Raw genomic sequence first — 17,848 nt, 5'->3', positions numbered from 1 at the left:
CTTCAGAGAGAGATTCCAGAGCTTTAGAAAGGTGGGGGGAAAAGGTGTACACCTCGGCCACTTTAACCATGAGGTCATTAAACTGTCAGTTCCATATGTTAAAGTATCAACAGTTTTTGTTATCTCAGTTGAAAAGCAAAATGACACAACCAGAACAACCAGATTTAAAGGAGTTGCAGGATTTGTTGCATGGTGCAGAGCAAGTGGGTAAACATTGCAGTGTGGTTTTGATGCTTTAGAGGCCTCATGTAGAGCTGCTGTTACGGGGTCTGTTATACGTAGACATGCTTGGCTCAAAGAGCAAGCCTTACCAGATCATGTCAAAGCTAAATTATTAGATGCACCTCTTCAAAAAGATGTATTGTTTGGTGTTAAAGCTGAGGAGGTACTAAAGAAAATGGAGGAAAAAGCGAAATCAATTCAAACAGTGAAAGATTTCCTGCAGGTACAACCTCCACGTTTCAGCAGAAACTGGCCTTCAAAAAATTGGTCCTTTCCAGCCACGGACAGACCTCAAAGGGGCAGATACAGTTGCCCAAGGGGTAGAGGGCAACCTCAAGGATCTTTCAGAGCCAGACAGTGGCAAGCACCAACCCCAAGAGGTGGAGAAGATAGATCACAGTCATTCAGAAAACAGACACAATGACTTCCCCCTTTACCTGCCAAGCAAAGCTTTAATGGCAGCACCTTTGGGCGGAAAACTGGCATTATTCTCAAAAAATTGGCATATTGTTACAAAAGACAAATGGATTCTGGACATTATAGACAGAGGCTGCAGGTTCCACTTTCACACCCTTCCAAAAATGAGAGGCATGCCAAACCTGCCACAAAATCAAAGGGCAGAGGCACAAAAACAAATTTCAGCTCTCATGGAAATGAAAGCGATTCAAGAGGTACCTGCAAAAGAACAAGGTCAAGGGTTTTATTCCAGACTATTCCTGGTACCAAGGAAAGATAAAGATTGGAGACCTATCTTAGACCTATCCATCCTAAACACATATTTACAGGTACCAAAATTCAAGATGCTCACATTACAGCAGCTACTTCCCATGCTGGGCAAGGAGTCTTGGCTGGTAACATTGGACCTCAAGGAGGCATACCTGCATGTCCCTATCAGACAAGATTGCAGAAGATACCTCAGATTTCTTGCAGGTTCAACCCGTTTTCAATTCTCTGCATTGCCCTTTGGCTTATCTACTGCACCCAGTGTGTTTACGAAATGCCTGGCATCAGTAATCACCTTCTGCAGACTTCAAGGAATACAAATATACCCATATCTGGACGATTGCCTGATCCAAGCGGACAGCAAGGACATACTTCTGAAACACCTGGCGTTTGTAATAAAAATGTTGAACTTTCTGGGATACACAGTCAACAAAAAGAAATCAAAACTAATACCCTCTCAACAAATAATTTTCCTGGGTGCCAGCTTGAATACAACCACCCAGATGGCCTACCTCACGCCAGACAAACAAGGGCAACTGTCTCAATACTTCAGCAAAATGGCAACCTTCACCAGGCTGACTGCAAGGAAAGTCCTGCAGGCTGTGGGATTCATGGCATCTTGCATCCTACTAATCACATGTGCAAAGCTGCATATGAGGAAACTTCAATGGTACCTAAAAAACTTATGGTCTCAACACAGCCACAGCTTGGAAACAATTATACCATTCATTCCATGCCTTCAAATGGAATTTCTGTAGTGGGCTCAAGCATGCCAAAGAAACATAGGTCTCCCTTTCTGCGTACCTCAAGCAACTCAAATCATCACAACAGACGCCTCAGACTATGCCTGGGGGGCACACATGACAAATCAGTGCATTCAGGGAAAATGGTCCCAAAAACAGAAGCACCTACACATCAACCAAAAGGAAATGCTAGCCGTGCAAAATGCTATTATGGCCTTTAAAGACCTACTGCATCCAGGCCAGCTATTGATAAGGACAGACAACACCACAGTGATGTGGTACATAAACAAACAGGGGGGAACTCATTCATACCCCCTGTGCAGGCAAGCCATGACCCTATGGAACACAGCACTGGAATTGCAAATTCAACTACAGGCACAATTACTGCCAGGGAAGGAAAACACACTGGCAGACAGCCTAAGCAGAAATATGACAGATCCACACGAATGGAAGTTGCATCCTCAAGTTTTCACAAAGATAACTCAGGCATGGGGACAGCCAGACATAGATCTCTTTGCTACCCACAGAAATTACCAATTGAAAAAATTTTGTTCAAGGACCTATCATCCTCAGGCCTGGAAAGTGGACGCCCTTTCTTTCATTTGGACAACGTTGACAGTCTATGCCTTTCCGCCTCTTCCTCTGCTTCCCAAAGTTCTATTAAAAGCCAGAGCAGAGAGGCCGAAAATGATTCTCATTGCTCCAGATTGGCCAAGACAACACTGGTATCCGCTCCTGAAGAGCCTGACACATTCCCCACCATGGATCCTACCTCTAGTCCCTCTTCTGTTGTCCCAGCACAACTTCAAGACTCTTCACAGCCAGCTCAAAACTCTAAATCTAGCTGCATGGAGAATTCCTTGATTTCCCAACAGACCCTCCTCTCCAAGGTGGTGCAGGATGTCATGTTGGAGGCCAGAAGACCTTCTACTAGAAAAGCCTACTCCACCAAATGGAAACGATTTTGTGCCTGGAATCAAGAAAAGGGCCAGAATCCTTGGGTAATAAATTTACCTCAAATTTTACAGTACCTAGCTGAGATGTTAAACAGTGGACTTTCCTTCTCCTCCATCAAAACCCACGCTTCAGCCATTTCTGCACAATACAACGCAGATCCTCCTTTATTCTCTCATCCTCTCTTAAGACAGTTCCTCAGAGGGGCAAAGAATATAAAACCCCCAAGGAAACCACCAGTCCCTGCTTGGGACCTCAACTTTGTATTGGAAAAACTGACCCTTCCTCCCTTCGAGCCAGCTGCTTCAACAGAACTACAATACTTGTCATGGAAAACAGCCTTCCTTCTGGCTATCACCTCAGCACGCAGGGTTTCGGAGCTACAGGCCCTCATGGCTGTGCAACCTTTCATCATTTTCCATCAGGACAGAGTTTCCTTACGAACCAACCCTACCTTTATGCCAAAGGTAGTATCCAGTGTAGCTTTGAATCAGACTATCCACTTGCCTACCTTTTATCCTAATCCGCAAAACAAAGGGGAAAGACTACTGCATTCCTTGGACATTCACAGACAACTTCGTTATTATTTGGACAGGACAAAGCCATTCAGGAAATCCGAGCAACTCTTTGTGTCCTATGCTACAGGTGCTCAAGGAAAGGCTATTTCCAAACAGACAATCTCAAAATGGATAGCCCACTGCATACGCTTTTGTTACTCATTTCATGGAAAACTATGCCTTCAAGCATCAGATCCCACTCCACCACGGCCACAGCTACCTCTGCAGCTTTCCTCAGGGAGGTTCCTACCAAGGACATTTTGGAAGCAGCCACTTGGAGTTCAGTGCACACTTTCTCCAAACACTATCACCTTCCACTATACTCTAAATCTAGAGCGGGATTTGCCACAGCAGTCTTGCAGGGCATCCTTGTTCCTCCTAGTTCCACTTAGTGCCTGCCACCCCTACTTAGCTTTGGGATTCTTCCCATCTGTAATGACTGCAGCTGTATGCACGATGAACATAGTACAGTTTTGTACCTACCATAAATGTAGATGTTCGAGTGCTCATACAGCTGCAGTCCAGGTTACTCCCCCTCCGTCCCCTCTTAGGACAGGCCTTATGACAAACACCTTCTCATACAACCTATTTAGGGTATTCTTTTATGGTGTATTTGCTTGCAACTACTGTTTTTTGATTATTCTATATTGCATGATTACATAAGTTTATGTTTTGCCTTCCTTCTGGGGGCACCTGACATCTGGGACAAGAAAAACTGAAGAAGATGGCGTCTGCTGCCTCTTTTATACCCCTGCCGCACTGACGTCAGGGAAGAAGCGACGACAACCGACGCCGGACCTAGACTTTGGAATTCGGCCGACCGAGGACCCGCCTGATGGCAGGATAACACATCTGTAATGACTGCAGCTGTATGAGCACTCGAACATCTACATTTATGGTAGGTACAAAACTGTACTTTGTGTACATACCTTCATCAAGCATTACCATTTGCCAATTTTCTCTAAATCCAGAGCTGGCTTTGCCACTGCAGTCTTGCAGGTCCTTATAGCTGGTCCTAATGCTATCTAATGTCCTCCTCCCATCCTTAGCTGTGGGAATCTACCCAAATGTGATGACTGCAACAGTGAAACATGAAGAACATAATACAGTTGTGTACGTGTACCATAAATGTAGATGTTCAAGTGTATTCACTGTTGCAGTCCTAGTTACCTTCCCTCCAGCCCCTTGACTTTTATTGGTTATACCTCTGTTCTTGCTTACTATGCTTAAAGCTTTTTGGTGTAGTTTCTTTTTTGTTGGAGGTGTAACCTTGTATATATAATTGCTTCCCATTATGGGGGCACCTGACATCTAGGGCAAGAAAAACTGATGTAATGGCATCAGCTGCATGCTTTATACCCCTGACTACCTGACGTCATGGAAGATGAGACAGCAACTGACGCAGGACCCAAGACTTTGATAATCAGGCTGACTAAGGGCTACTGCAAGCAGATAACCCAAATGTGATGACTGCAACAGTGAATACACTCGAACATCTACATTTATGGTAAGTGTACACAACTGCACTTTCTTGCTGGTTGGGTTTGGAGCTGATTCTCAGCTCCAACTCGGCCGATTTACTATAGCTCGAGAGCTTTTACTGGCTCGAGGCTACCCCTTATCCCAACATGCCTAGCAGTAGCTACCCAGATCTCGTTTGCCGCTTGCAGTGTCGTGATTGCTACTGCTTGCTCTGGCTAAGTACTTTGTGCTTTTTTGCTATTTATCACTAATTGTCTAATTTGTTGTGGGCAGGGTGACAGAGACACTTTCTCTGCTAGGCCCTTTCAGCACTCCTGAAGGGAGGCCTGGCTGTCCACCTCTGGAGGCAGTCTGGGGCAGACTATCACTGTACCCAGCAGCCTGGCAATCTATCACGAGAGAAACATGGGTACTGTCGGTAATATCCAGGGGTTACCAAATTCCCTTTTCTCAGTCCCCCCCCTCAAAAGACAAAGGTTCTATCCCAGATGTTCCACCCAGTCTTCGGGATCATGCAGTCTTAGAGGTTCAAAGATTGCTAGAAAAAAGAGCCACTCAGGAGGTCTTTGCAGACCAAATCAGATCCGGAGCTTACTCAAGGTTCTTTTTAGTTCCAAAAAAGACAGGGGACTGAAGACCCATTTTGGATCTCAGCTAACTAAACCAATCGGTAAAAAAAGACGAAGTTCCGGATGGTAACACTGCAGTCCATTCTTCCCTTCTTTGGTCAGGACAATTGGATGTGCTGCATAGATCTCCAAGACGCGTACTACCATATAAAAATGGGCAGGCAATCTAAGAGGTTCCTATGCTTCCGGCTGGGAGCCAGTCATTATTAGTTCAGTGCCCTTCCCTTTGGTCTCACCACAGCCCCCTGGGTGTTCACCAAGTGTATGGCAGTGGTCATGGCTCACCTACGGCGTCTGGGATTCCAGGTGTTTCCATATCTAGACTGGCTCCTCACTGCTACCATTGAGCATTAACTGATCAAAGCACAGGAAAACACAATCCAAACTTGTTCCCAGTTAGGCATCACCATAAACTACGAAAAGTCTACCTTGTTGCTTTGTCAGTCTATTACCTTGTTAGGGGCAGACTTGGATACAAGACACATGATAGAAAAACTGCCTCAAGGCATTGTCAACCATTCGGCAGCAAGTTTAGTTTCTCATAAAGAAGACCAGAGTTTAGGCAAGACAAGTTTTGCAAGTACTGGGCTCAATTGCTGCAGCAATTAGGCTAGTTCCTTTAGCATTGTTCCACATGCGATTCTACCAATGGCTTCTATTCGCTCAGTGGTCTTTCCAGGATTTGCCAATGTCGCACATGATCTTGATCATGGAATCTTGCAAAAAGGACCTACTATGGTGGCTTGTCTCCCCCCAGGTGACTCTGGGCAGACCCTTTCTAGACCCCCATCCGGTAGCCACCGTGACCATGGACGCTTCCCAGATAGGGTGGGAGGGGCATTATCTGGGATGGATTTCCAAGGAACATGGCAACCTCACGAGTACCATTTGTACATCAATGTCGTACAGATGAGAGCGGTGCTTCTGGTGTTGGAAGCACTTCAAGACTCTCTACCTACTGGGACCATTGCAATCCAGACAGACAATATGTCTGTGGTGTGGTACATCAACTAACAGGGTGGATACTGATCTTATCCCTTGTGTCGGGAGGTGCTTCAAGTATGGCGATGGGCAATGTTTTCCCAACGTTTTCTGATTGTGATGCACGTTCCTGGAAAATCCAGTGTGATAGCGGACAGGCTCAGCAGGGCTATCTTCATGCCTCACGAGTGGTCCCTGAAGCAGGAAGTTGCTGACTTGATTTTCCACAAATGGGGCCAACCATGCTGCGATCTTTTTGCCACTCCTCTAAACAACAAATGCAGCAGCTACTGCGCCCTAGTTCCCCCTCTGGGACAGTCACCTAGGGATGCACTTGTTCACGATTGGCCTCCAGGACTACTGTATGCCTTTCCACCTTTTCCTCCCATTCCAAGGGTACTTCAGAAAGCAAAATCGTTGGGTCGCAAACTCATCCTCATTGCTCCTTACTGGCCTTGCCAGGTATGGTTTCCTTTTCTTCGCCATTATCTTCTACTGGAGCCTTGGATACTGGACCCAGTTCCTGACCTCCTGATGCATCAGTCTGGTGGGCTTCATCCATCCCTCCAAACTGTCAAGTAGATTGCTTGGTTACTCCACTTCCAGTCTTAGCCAGGCTCCCTAACATTTCCCCTGCTGTACAACACATCCTAGTGTCCTCCCACAAGCCCCACTACCAGGAGGATTTACACTAGCAAATGGAAGAGGTTCTCTTATTGGGCCAAGAGTAATAACATTGATCCCTTTACGGCTCCTGTACACAAGATTCTTGACTTTTTTGGCCGAAACCTTCGAAAAAGGGGCAGCTGCAGCTAATATTAGGGTGTCCAACTTGCTGCCATCTCCAATTTTCTTGTAGGAGACTTGGGTTCTAACATTGTCCCATAAGTTGTGCAGAGCATTCTTATGAGGTACAACACTTTTTAAGCCCCAGGTAAGAGAACCCCCCGGGACCTCAACTTTGATGGTTCTGCCCCCTTTGAACCAGCAGCATCTTGCCCCCTGAAGTTTCTGTCTTGGATAACCCTCTTCTTGGTTGCTGTAACCTCGGCTAGACAGGTTTCTGAATTACATGCTTTGTCTATTTGCCCGCCATATCTCATTTTTCACAAAGATAGTCTCTCTTAGGACCAGTCCTTCATTCTTGCCAAAGGTTTGCTCAGTGTATAACTTAAATCTTGAGCTTCCGGTGTTCTTCCCTACTTACGGCAACAAGGCAGAGTATAGATTACACCAATTGGATGTTCATAGACAATTACATTTTTATTTACACAGGATCAAAGACCTCAGAAAATCAGACCAGTTTATATGCTTTCCTGACAATAAACAAGGTTACCCAGTTTCAAATGTGACCTTATCAAAATGGCTGTCAGACAATCAGTTATTCATATGATTTGCATAAAAAGACGCTTCCAGGGAATGCCCAGTGGACATTCAACCAGGGCCTTAGCCACCTCTGTTGCCTTCCAAGCTAAATTACCTTTAGATTCAATCTGTGCAGCAGCAACATGGGCAAATCCTCATACCTTTATCTCTCATTACAAAGTGGATGTGGTCTCCCGGAATAGGGCATCCTTTGGTTCCACGGTCTTGAAGAGTTTGTTCCAGTGAGCCACCCAAGAACCAGGTGCTGGAAACGCGGTCCCAACCAGCAAGAAGGAAGGCGAGATGAAGGACACAAACATGGAATGTTATGGTAGGTTGAATACTTTCAGAGAACATCATCTCCTAGGCTTTAAAAGAAAAAAGTATTCTGTTTTCATTGCTCTTTATCAGACTGTCTCCATAGAGACATGAGAACCTGATACAGAGTTGCTTCTGCAAGCATTTATTAGAGGAAAGCCTTATTATATATGTTTTTATTTATTTGCTTTCACTTAAAACTTATTACTAGATCAAGCCAAGAGCCTTAATCCAGTTATTCTCCTATGCGAGATTGAGAAGAAGCTCATCAGTTTTTATTGTGTCTTGCTCTTTCAACCAGACTTTTCCTTCTGTTTTACATTGCACTGCATACATTTCTTAAAATTGAACAAGGAGAAAGAGAAAAGAAGGGAAAAATCAGGGGCATATGTTTACGTTAGTATCCCCAATACACTTTAAAATAACTGCGAAAACATTGCTTTATATCATGCAAATTATGTAATACATTATAAAAATACTACTGTTAAGAAGAAAATTTTGTTTTACTTTGTTTACTCTGTCCCTCCTGTTCCCTCTCCTAAGTGTTATTCCAGGTATTAATGACATGAAGTAGGGCTTCTACTTTAGAGTCCCCTACAAGTTTAACAAAGCTATAAAAAGTCCAATATTTCTAGGTTTTCTTGCTCGGTCATGTTGCTTTGTAATCCCACATTTATTTGTCATTTTCCAAGTTGCTGGTTTTATTCCTGTTGATCTACATCTTCCAAATCCAGTCTCTGCTTCATTTCCAGTGTACTCTCTGTTCTTGTAGTTGACTTGTGTGCTTTTTTCTATCTGTCAAGTATTTTCCATTGAAACATTGGAAAAAGTTTCACTGGCACAGTCCCTCTGTGGTCTTTATTATCAGGAGAACAAGAAGCAGAATTTCTTTCTGTTTCACATCTCACATTTTGTTGGATAAACTTTTGTAGTTCCTCCTTAGCATGTTCTGCATCAAAAAATGATTTTGTGTAGAGCAGTTTGAAACTCATGCTTGCTTCTCGGCATTCCCTGATTAGTGCTCTTCTGCCTAGTACACAGTGAGTAATCATTTTCCACAAACACTGTACTGTCTCCCACTTTTAGTGCTTTGTCCTTCTGCCACAGGTTTGTCAGAATCAACTCCTCCTGCTGGTAGGATTGCATCTTTACTATTAAAGGTCTAGGGTGTTTTCTCATGGCCAGGTTTGGAGCATACACATGATGTGCTCTTTCAATTAATAACTCTTGCTGCACAGTAGGAGTCCAGTTGCAAATTTATAATTTCATAAATGAACACAGTCTGTTCCTTCTAGCTTTTCTGATACAGCAGAAAATCTCAGGTTTTCCCTACGTGATCTGTCCTGCAGCTGTATTATTTTTTTAACATCTCTTATTGAGCAGTCTCATATTCATCTAGCCTTTTCTTTATTTCAGCCTGTGGGTTTTGAAGTTTTATCACGTCATCTGAATATCTGTTTAAAGCTTCTTCCAGCCTTTTGTTATTTGAGTTGATACACTCCATCAATATTTCATTAATCAGCTCTGAGTACATTTGACTTATTTTTTCCTCTAGGTTTACTGGAAGTCATGTCTTGCACCAAAGCTGCAGCTTGCACTGCTTTTTGCTGAACAGCTGTGGAATTCTTCCCAGTCATTGTTTTTTCTTCTTCTTTTGTGATTGATTTTCTTTCGGGTTCACTGAATTTCTTTTCTTGCATCCAGGCAATGCACTTACTAGCCAGTTACTGAAAAGGACCCATAAATACAAATTCACTGGCTCTGTCTTCTGAGTTTCTGTTTTCACACTGGTAGAGCAGAAATTAATCTGTTACTCAGTGGTTAGCCATCTTCGAAGTCCAAAGCCAACTTTTCTTGAATACCATACCAATTATATCCTTGAATTTTTGAGTCCCTTATTTTCTTTGCCAGTGGTTCTAAATAGAACACAAATAACAAAGGGGAAAGAGAACACCCCTGCCTTTTTCCTCTGTTCAGACAGAGTATCAGAGAGAAACCCTCCCACTTTGATGTTCATCGTGTTTCACTGTTGCAGTCATTACACTTGGGTTATCCTGCTGGCAGGCTACCCTCAGTCGGCCTGAATTCCAAAGTCCTGGTCCGGCGTCTGTTGCTGTCACCTCTTCCCTGACGTCAGTGCGCCAGGGGTATATAAGATGCAGCCGACGCCATTTTCTTCAGTCTTTCTTGCCGCGCGGTGCCCGAAGCAAAAGCAATTCGCAAGTGCCAGTCGGCCGACTCCTGAGATTTTCGAAATTAAATTTCAGAACCGAAGTCTTCAGTAAAGCTAAGTACCCCATTGGGGAAACTTTTTCTTGCTCCAGACTGATGTCAGTAAAAGTTAACAATTGTATTTCTTGTGGGAAGCAAATACCTCATAAGGATTTTCATTCTTACTGTATTCCTTGCCTAGGCCATGACCACGACATTGCTAGTTGTCGGTTTTATGCTAGATTCAACCAACGCACTATTAAGCGTCGGTTTGATTTTGCTTTACATTACTTTGGCCGAAGGTTTAACTACATAATGCCGTCGGAACAACCGACGACTGGAATTCATAAAAAACGCAAAGACAAAGAAAAGGACAGGCATCTGAGGTCCAAAACCAACGACGAAGCCTCTTCTAGGCCAGTCGCCGGTTCGCAGGTTCTCAGTGAGGCGCTTTCACAGCCCCTGACACCCGCTACCTCAGAGCCACAGGCCTCCTCCGACTCCCACGTGGAGACATCTAGGCCTCTGGAAACTCAAGATATTTGGCCTACAGAAGCTATTCCCTCAGATGGGTCCGGAGCCTCTGAGCAGGCATCTGCTTCTGAGGGTGTTTTCAGACCTACACAGCTTACTATCAAGTCCATTTCAGCAGCCAAGGCAAAGTATAAAACACCATTATAGACAAAGAAACAAGTACAGCATTCTCCTGGACAGTCATCCATGCCAAAGAAACAGATGCTTAAAATGGCCGAGGACCTAATTACTTTGATCAGGGGTTCCCATCCCCCTCCTGATAAAAGGCCTAGGCAAGACACTGACTATGACTCCTCTGACCAGGTTTCTATTTCTTCTGATTCCTCTTCAGACCAGGGATATTCTCTTCCTCCCTATAAGGACTCTGATGCTGAAGAATCTATCCCTTCAGCCTCTCCTCCTGAGGATTACTCTTTTGGGGAAACCCTGCACACCATGAGGGAGCATTTCCATTGGGAGAGCCAGGATTATTCTGAATCCAAGAAAAGGCTCAGAGACTTTCTTTTACTGCCTCAGCACAGGCCCCTTGCTATCCCCCTGTACTAGATATTATTGATTGTTTTTTCTGAATCCAGTTTGTCTCCTGATTCTTTACCCCCTGCACCAGTCAAGCCAGATTGGTACTGCAGGGTCCCAGACTCTCATAAATTTCTTTATAAAAACCCTGCTGCTGACCCAGAAACAATTTCTCAGGGTCCCAAAGGGGTCAAGGCTTCCACTGCAAAAAACCCTGTTCCCTCTGATAGGGATTCTAGTGCACTGGATAGATGGGAGGAAAAACGTTTACACTTTGCTACTTTAGCTGTAAGGGCTTTAAACTGCCAGTTTCACATGCTTAAATATTAACAATACCTAAAGTCTTTGCTAAAACAGAAAATGCTTACAAGCTCAGAATGTCCTGACAATAAGGAAATGCAGGATTTATTGCATGCAGCTGAACAAGTGAGAACGCATACTTTGCAATGTGGTTTTGATTCATTAGAGGCTTCATGCAGAGCCACAGTTACAGGCTTTGTCATTCAAAGGCATGCTTGGTTAAAAGAACAAAGTTTACTTGATCATGTTAAAGCAAAATTATTGGATGCTCCATTACAGTATGATACTTTGTTTGGTGTTAAGGCAGAAGAGGTGTTAAAGAAAATGGAGGATAAAGCAAAATCAATGCAGACAGTAAAGGATTTCATACAGGTTCAGCCACCTAGATTTAGCAGGAACTGTCCTTCTAAAAATTGGTCCTTTCCAGTGTCAGACAGGCCACATAGAGGCAGATACAGACGCCCAAGAGGCAGATCTCAGTCCCAAGGCTCATACAGATCTAAACAATGGGGTGCTTCAGCCCCCAAAGGCGGAGAAGACAAATCACAACCTTATAGGAAACAGTCTCAATGACTTCCCTCTACAAAAGGCAAACACTTACCTTTTGACAGCATCCTTAGGGGGAAAACTAGCACTTTTCTCACAAAATTGGCACATGATCACCCAGGACAAATGGGTACTGAATATTGTTTCTCAGGGTTACAGGTTCCACTTTCACACCCTACCAAGGTCAAAAGGTATGCCAGACCTGCTACAAACCAATGGGCAGAGGCACAAAAACAAATTTCTGCTCTCATGGACATGAGAGCTATTCAAAAAGTACCACAGCAAGAACAGGGGCAAGGATTTTACTCAAGACTTTTCTTGGTACCCAGCAAGGACAAAGCCTGGAGACCAATACTGGACCTGTCATTTCTAAATACTTTCCTGGATGTTCAAAAATTCAAAACGTTGACACTGCAGCAACTTCTGCCCATGCTGGGCAAGAAGGCTTGGCTAGTTACTTTGGACCTCAAAGAGGCATACCTGCATGTCCCAATCAGACAATCTTGCAGAAGATACCTCAGATTCATAGCTGGCTCAATGCATTACCAATTCTCTACACTGCTCTTTGGCTTATCTACTGCACCCAGGGTCTTCACAAAATGCCTGGCACCAGTAATTTAATTTTGCAGACAAAAAGGAATTCAAATATATCCCTACTTGGACGACTGCCTTATTCAAGCAGAGAGCAAGGACATTCTACTAAAGCATCTGGCGTTTGTAAAAGAATTGCTAATTTGCCTAGGGTACACAGTAAACGAAAAGAAATCAAAACTAGTGCCCTCTCAAGAGATAATATTCCTGGGTGCAAGCTTAAATACAATTGCCCAGATGGCTTATCTCATGCCAGACAAGCAAAGGCAACTGACTCATTACTTTCAAATGATGGCAGCAAAGAACCAGCTACCTGCAAGAAAAATTCTGCAGGCTTTGGGCTTCATGGCATCTTGCATCCTGCTAATTCCATATGCAAGACTGCATATGAGGAAGCTACAGTGGTACCTAAAAAGTGTTTGGACTCAACATTGCCACAGCCTGGAAACAAGAACTCTTATTCCCTGCCTGCAGGAGGCGTTTCGATGGTGGGCACTGGCCTATCACCACAACAAGGGACAGCCTTTCACTTTACCCACAGCCAGGCAGACACTAACAACAGATGCATCGGATTATGCCTGTGGGGGCACACATGGCAGGAAAATGTATTCAGGGCACATGGCCCATGGACCAAATGCATCTTCACATCAATCAAAAAGAGATGCTAGCTGTACAGAATGCCGTGACAGCCTTCAAGGATCTACTACATCCAGGACAACTATTACTAAAGACGGACAATACTACAGTTATGTGGTACATAAGCAAGGGGGCACACATTCCTTCCCCCTCTGCAGGCAAGCCATGACTTTGTGGAACACAGCACAGACCTATCAAGTACACACAATTCCTGCCAGGAAAGAAAAATAGTCTGGCAGATGAACTAAGCAGAAACCTCATGGACCCACACGAGTGGAAACTAAATCCACAGGTCTTCAGCATGATAACAAGGAAATGATGATGCCCAGACGTAGATCTCTTTGCCTCCCCTCACAACTACCAACTACAGAGATTCTGCACAAGGACTTATCACTCACAAGCATGGAAATTGGATGCTCTATCTTTCAGCTGCAAAACTCTAACAATTTATGCCTTTCCTCCTCTACCAAACATTACCACTCAACTCTTTACTCTAAATCCAGAGCAGGCTTTGCCACTGCAGTTCTGCAGGGCCTCATAGCCACTCCTAATCCTATTTAGACCAGCCGCCCTACCTCAGCTTTGGGATTTAACCCAAGTGTAATGACTGCAACAGTGAAACACGATGAACGTAGTACAGTTGTGTACCTACCATAAATGTAGATGTTCGAGTGTGTTCACTGTTGCAGTCCAGGTTACCCACCCTCCATCCCCCTTTCTTTGCTGGGACTTATCTATACTTCTCTATCCTATACAACCTTATGTGGTATATTTGCTTGTAGATGAAGGTATTGTTTTTATTTTACTGTATGTTTTTTATAAGCGATATGTATTGCCTACGTTCTTGAGGGCACCTGACATCTGGGGCAAGAAAAACTGAAGAAAATGGCGTCGGCTGTATCTTATATACCCCTGGCGCACTGATGTCAGGAAAGCGGCGACAGCAACTGACGCCGGACCAGGACTTTGGAATTCAGGCCGACTGAGGGTAGCCTGCCAGCAGGATAACCCAAGTGTAATGACTGCAGCAGTGAATACACTCGAACATCTACATTTATGATAGGTACACAACTGTACTTTTTTTGGCTCTGGTCCCTTATATATATATATATATATATATATATATATATATATATATATATATATATATATATATATATATATATATGTAATCTTTTTAATTAACCTTTTTGTTTCAGAAAATGCAATTGCTTCCATTGTCCTTCTCATAAAATTCCAGATTATTCTATTAGATGCTTTCTTTGCATCAAGACCCAACAGTAAGATGGGTATATTCTTACATTCTGCTTCTGTCTAGATCATCTTTGTTCTATTAATGTTGTCAGATGTTTGTCTTTCCTCCACAAAACCACATTGGTCCATGTTTATCAGTTTTGGACTCATTTCTGCCATTCTTTTAGCCATTATAAACATAAACACTTTATAGTCATGCTTTAAAATTGAAATGGATCTATTTGAAGCTGGATCAGATGCGTCTTCTCCATCTTTAGATGTTACAGCCATCACAACTGTTTTTTTTTTTCCTGGATGGTGGTGCCTCCTCTCCTTTTAAAACACTGTTAAAAACCTTCCAGATCTTTATCAATTTCTTCCTTCCTAGCTTCTATTATAATACCATCTACTCTTGGTGACTTTCCTTCAAATTGGTTGTACATTACCATTTTTATCTCATCTCCTCCTGTTTTAACCATTAATTGTTTGAGCCTCATCTCCCTCTAACCTTGGGATACTTAAATATTTTGTAAATATTTCTATTTGTCCTTCTTATTGGTTTCCCCAGTTTTCTGATTTATACAAATTTTCATAAAATTTGCAAAACATCTCTAATACTTCTACAGTGTCTCTGGTTATTTTTCTTTTTATAGGCCCCCTAAGTTTGAGAACAACCCTTTCCTCTTTGTGTTGCCTAAGTTGTGACAAATATTTTTGTGTTCTAGTCTTAATACCAGAAAACAATTGCTCAACAGCAATCTTTCTAACCCCATGCATATTATCCAGGTACTCCCTTATTTTCTCTTCAGCACCCTGCAGTTGTGCCTCCTCTTGTTCTGTGAGAGTCTTTATATTTTGTAATAATTTAACTTTTGCCATTCCTTCTAAATAATTCTTATTACTTCTTAACCAGAATTATTTTTGCTTTATTTCTACCCTGTTTTTAAACTCCACTTTCGTTATACCTCCTGGAGAACCACTGTCTCCTCTTTACTTCATTATCCTGCATTTTCATCTGGGACATGATCTGAAATAGGTTTTTTGGATGTGTAACAGAGTTCTCAATTAAATGTACTGCTGATGTGAAATATAATTTCTGTCAAATCTAGCACAGTTATTGTACCTTTGAGAAAATATACAATTTTTTTTTCGAGTTTCTATTACTGAATTCACATCTCTCATACCAAATATGTTCATAAATTTCTTTAGCAATCTACTCTGTTTTGATATATTTTCCCTTCTAGGGTCCCCAGATATATCCTCATTGTTGCAAATCAACTTCCAGTCCCCACTTATAAGTAATATTTCCTGCTGAAGGGTGATTATTTCTCTAAAATTTATTAAACTCCAAAATAGCAGTTTTAGGTGGAATATAAATACATGCCAGCTTAATCCTTATCCCTTGTCTGTAGCCTCTTACTACTACAAATTAGCCATTTACATTTTTTTCCTCTTTTATCATTACTGGAGCTCTTTTAGCAATTTATGTAAGTACTTCTCTTTTCCTTTGTTCCTGATATTTTGTAGAGTATCCATTTTGAAATTATTTGTCAAATCCACGTGTTCATTTCTTTACAAATATGGCTTCTGTAGCATTGCTGTTTGCATGCTACATTTCTTTAATATAATTAAGTATTCTTTCCTTTTTGGCACCATTATGGTAAGAAGTCATTATTCCCACCTATATTATATGGCAGCTGTTTCCAGCTCTTGATACATACATCAATTAATGTTGGGCAAGTTAATCCGTTATACAGTTTTATCTTAACATCAGCATTTGAACCTATATCACATTTCACAAGACATTTTGTTTTAATAAAAACCCAACACACACAACACCACCATAATCTGTTAACCTAATGCAAACACACATACATCTTCATCTTCAAATAACAAAGTTTAATTCTCCTAATAGAAACATCTCTGCCAATTAGACAACTGCAAATACTGGCCTTAATTAATCTGAAATTGAGGTTATCCATGTCAAGATGCATGTTATTGTCTGTAGTTCTACTTATACTAATTGGTGTCCATTCCTTATTCCACCACCCCTAGATGTGAAAGCTACTTGCATGCCTTCAGGAAGTCATTAACTTTTAGCCTTGAAGAAACCAGTGCTCTGTCTTTTATTGCCATATTATCAGCTTGCTCCATGAAAATGTAAGAGGAAAAAGAAAAATGTAGCCTCTTTTGCAGCCTGATAGACCAGCTGAAATATTCATTTGTAATGGAAAACTTCATTATATTCCGTGTTCCTATATTGACTTGTTTCCACTTAAAATTTTGTATTAGATTAAGCCAGGGGTCTTAATTCAGACATTCACCTATGCAAAAGTAAGAGAAAAACTGTCAACTCTACATATATTATGATCTGTGTACTTTTACATGTGTCTCCAGTCTCAACAACCCAAGATTACAGACTGTTAACTTAAACATGCTTTAATCAGTCTTTTCTTCTCTTTTTGCACTGTAATGCATATGTTTCTTGATACCAAAAAATTAGGAAGAAAGAAAAAGACACCCGTTTACTTTAATAGCTATCACATACAAGAGGAACAAAATAATACCTTACTATAAAATTTGCAAATTATATTGTGAAAAGTTTCCTAAAGATACTAAGAAAATAAATTTTGTTTACATTTAGGTTTTTCCTTCCTCTTTTCCTTCCACAGAGTCCTTCCAAATATTAATGACATGACAAGAGACAAAAGCTTTTCAGTTCCTCACAAGTCTAATAAAGTCAGCAAAAGTCCACTCTTTCCACTTATTCTTATACAGTTGTATTTCACCCATAAGATTGATGCTTTGCAGTCTCACATTTATTCACTAATTTCTGTGTTGCTGGTCTTCTTGATCATCTCCATCTCACAAATCCAGACTCCAGTTCAATTTCATGGTACTCTTGATTCTTCTAGTCAACTCCTGTGTTTTTTTTCTCCCACTGTCTCTCGCTCAAACATTTCCAGTGGAAAGGGTTTCACTGGCAAAGTCTATCCATGTGCTTAATTATCAGAAGAATGAGAAGCAGAATCCTCTTCTGCTTGATGGCTCATTTTTTTGTTGGACAAACTTTTGCATTTCTTCCTTAACCTGTTCTGCATCAAAAAATAACTTGATCCTCAAGGAAAAATATTCCGAAGATAGCTGGATATAGCAGCTTGGATATCACACCTGCCTCTTGACATTCCCTGATTACTGGTGAAAGAATATTAGTACTCTGTTCTATTTAGTATACACTGTCTTTTCAAACTGTTGCTAGCATGATTATTAGCTTGAATAAAAAGCTGCAAGAATGATGTGACATATA

The 17,848-nt window shown here is 42.0% G+C and overlaps 1 protein-coding gene across 5 annotated transcripts in view; it reads left to right on the top strand.

Moving 5' to 3' along the window:
* Positions 1-17,848, top strand: part of DROSHA (drosha ribonuclease III) — a 3,547,421-nt gene that overhangs the window by 898,740 nt on the left and 2,630,833 nt on the right. The window lies entirely within an intron of this gene.

The sequence above is a fragment of the Protopterus annectens genome, chromosome 3.part0 (assembly GCF_019279795.1).
Source record: "Protopterus annectens isolate FY-2018-M chromosome 3.part0, PAN1.0, whole genome shotgun sequence".
Taxonomy (NCBI): domain Eukaryota; kingdom Metazoa; phylum Chordata; order Ceratodontiformes; family Protopteridae; genus Protopterus; species Protopterus annectens.
Note: the sequence above shows the minus strand (reverse complement) of the source record. Positions and strands in the feature narration are given on the sequence as shown.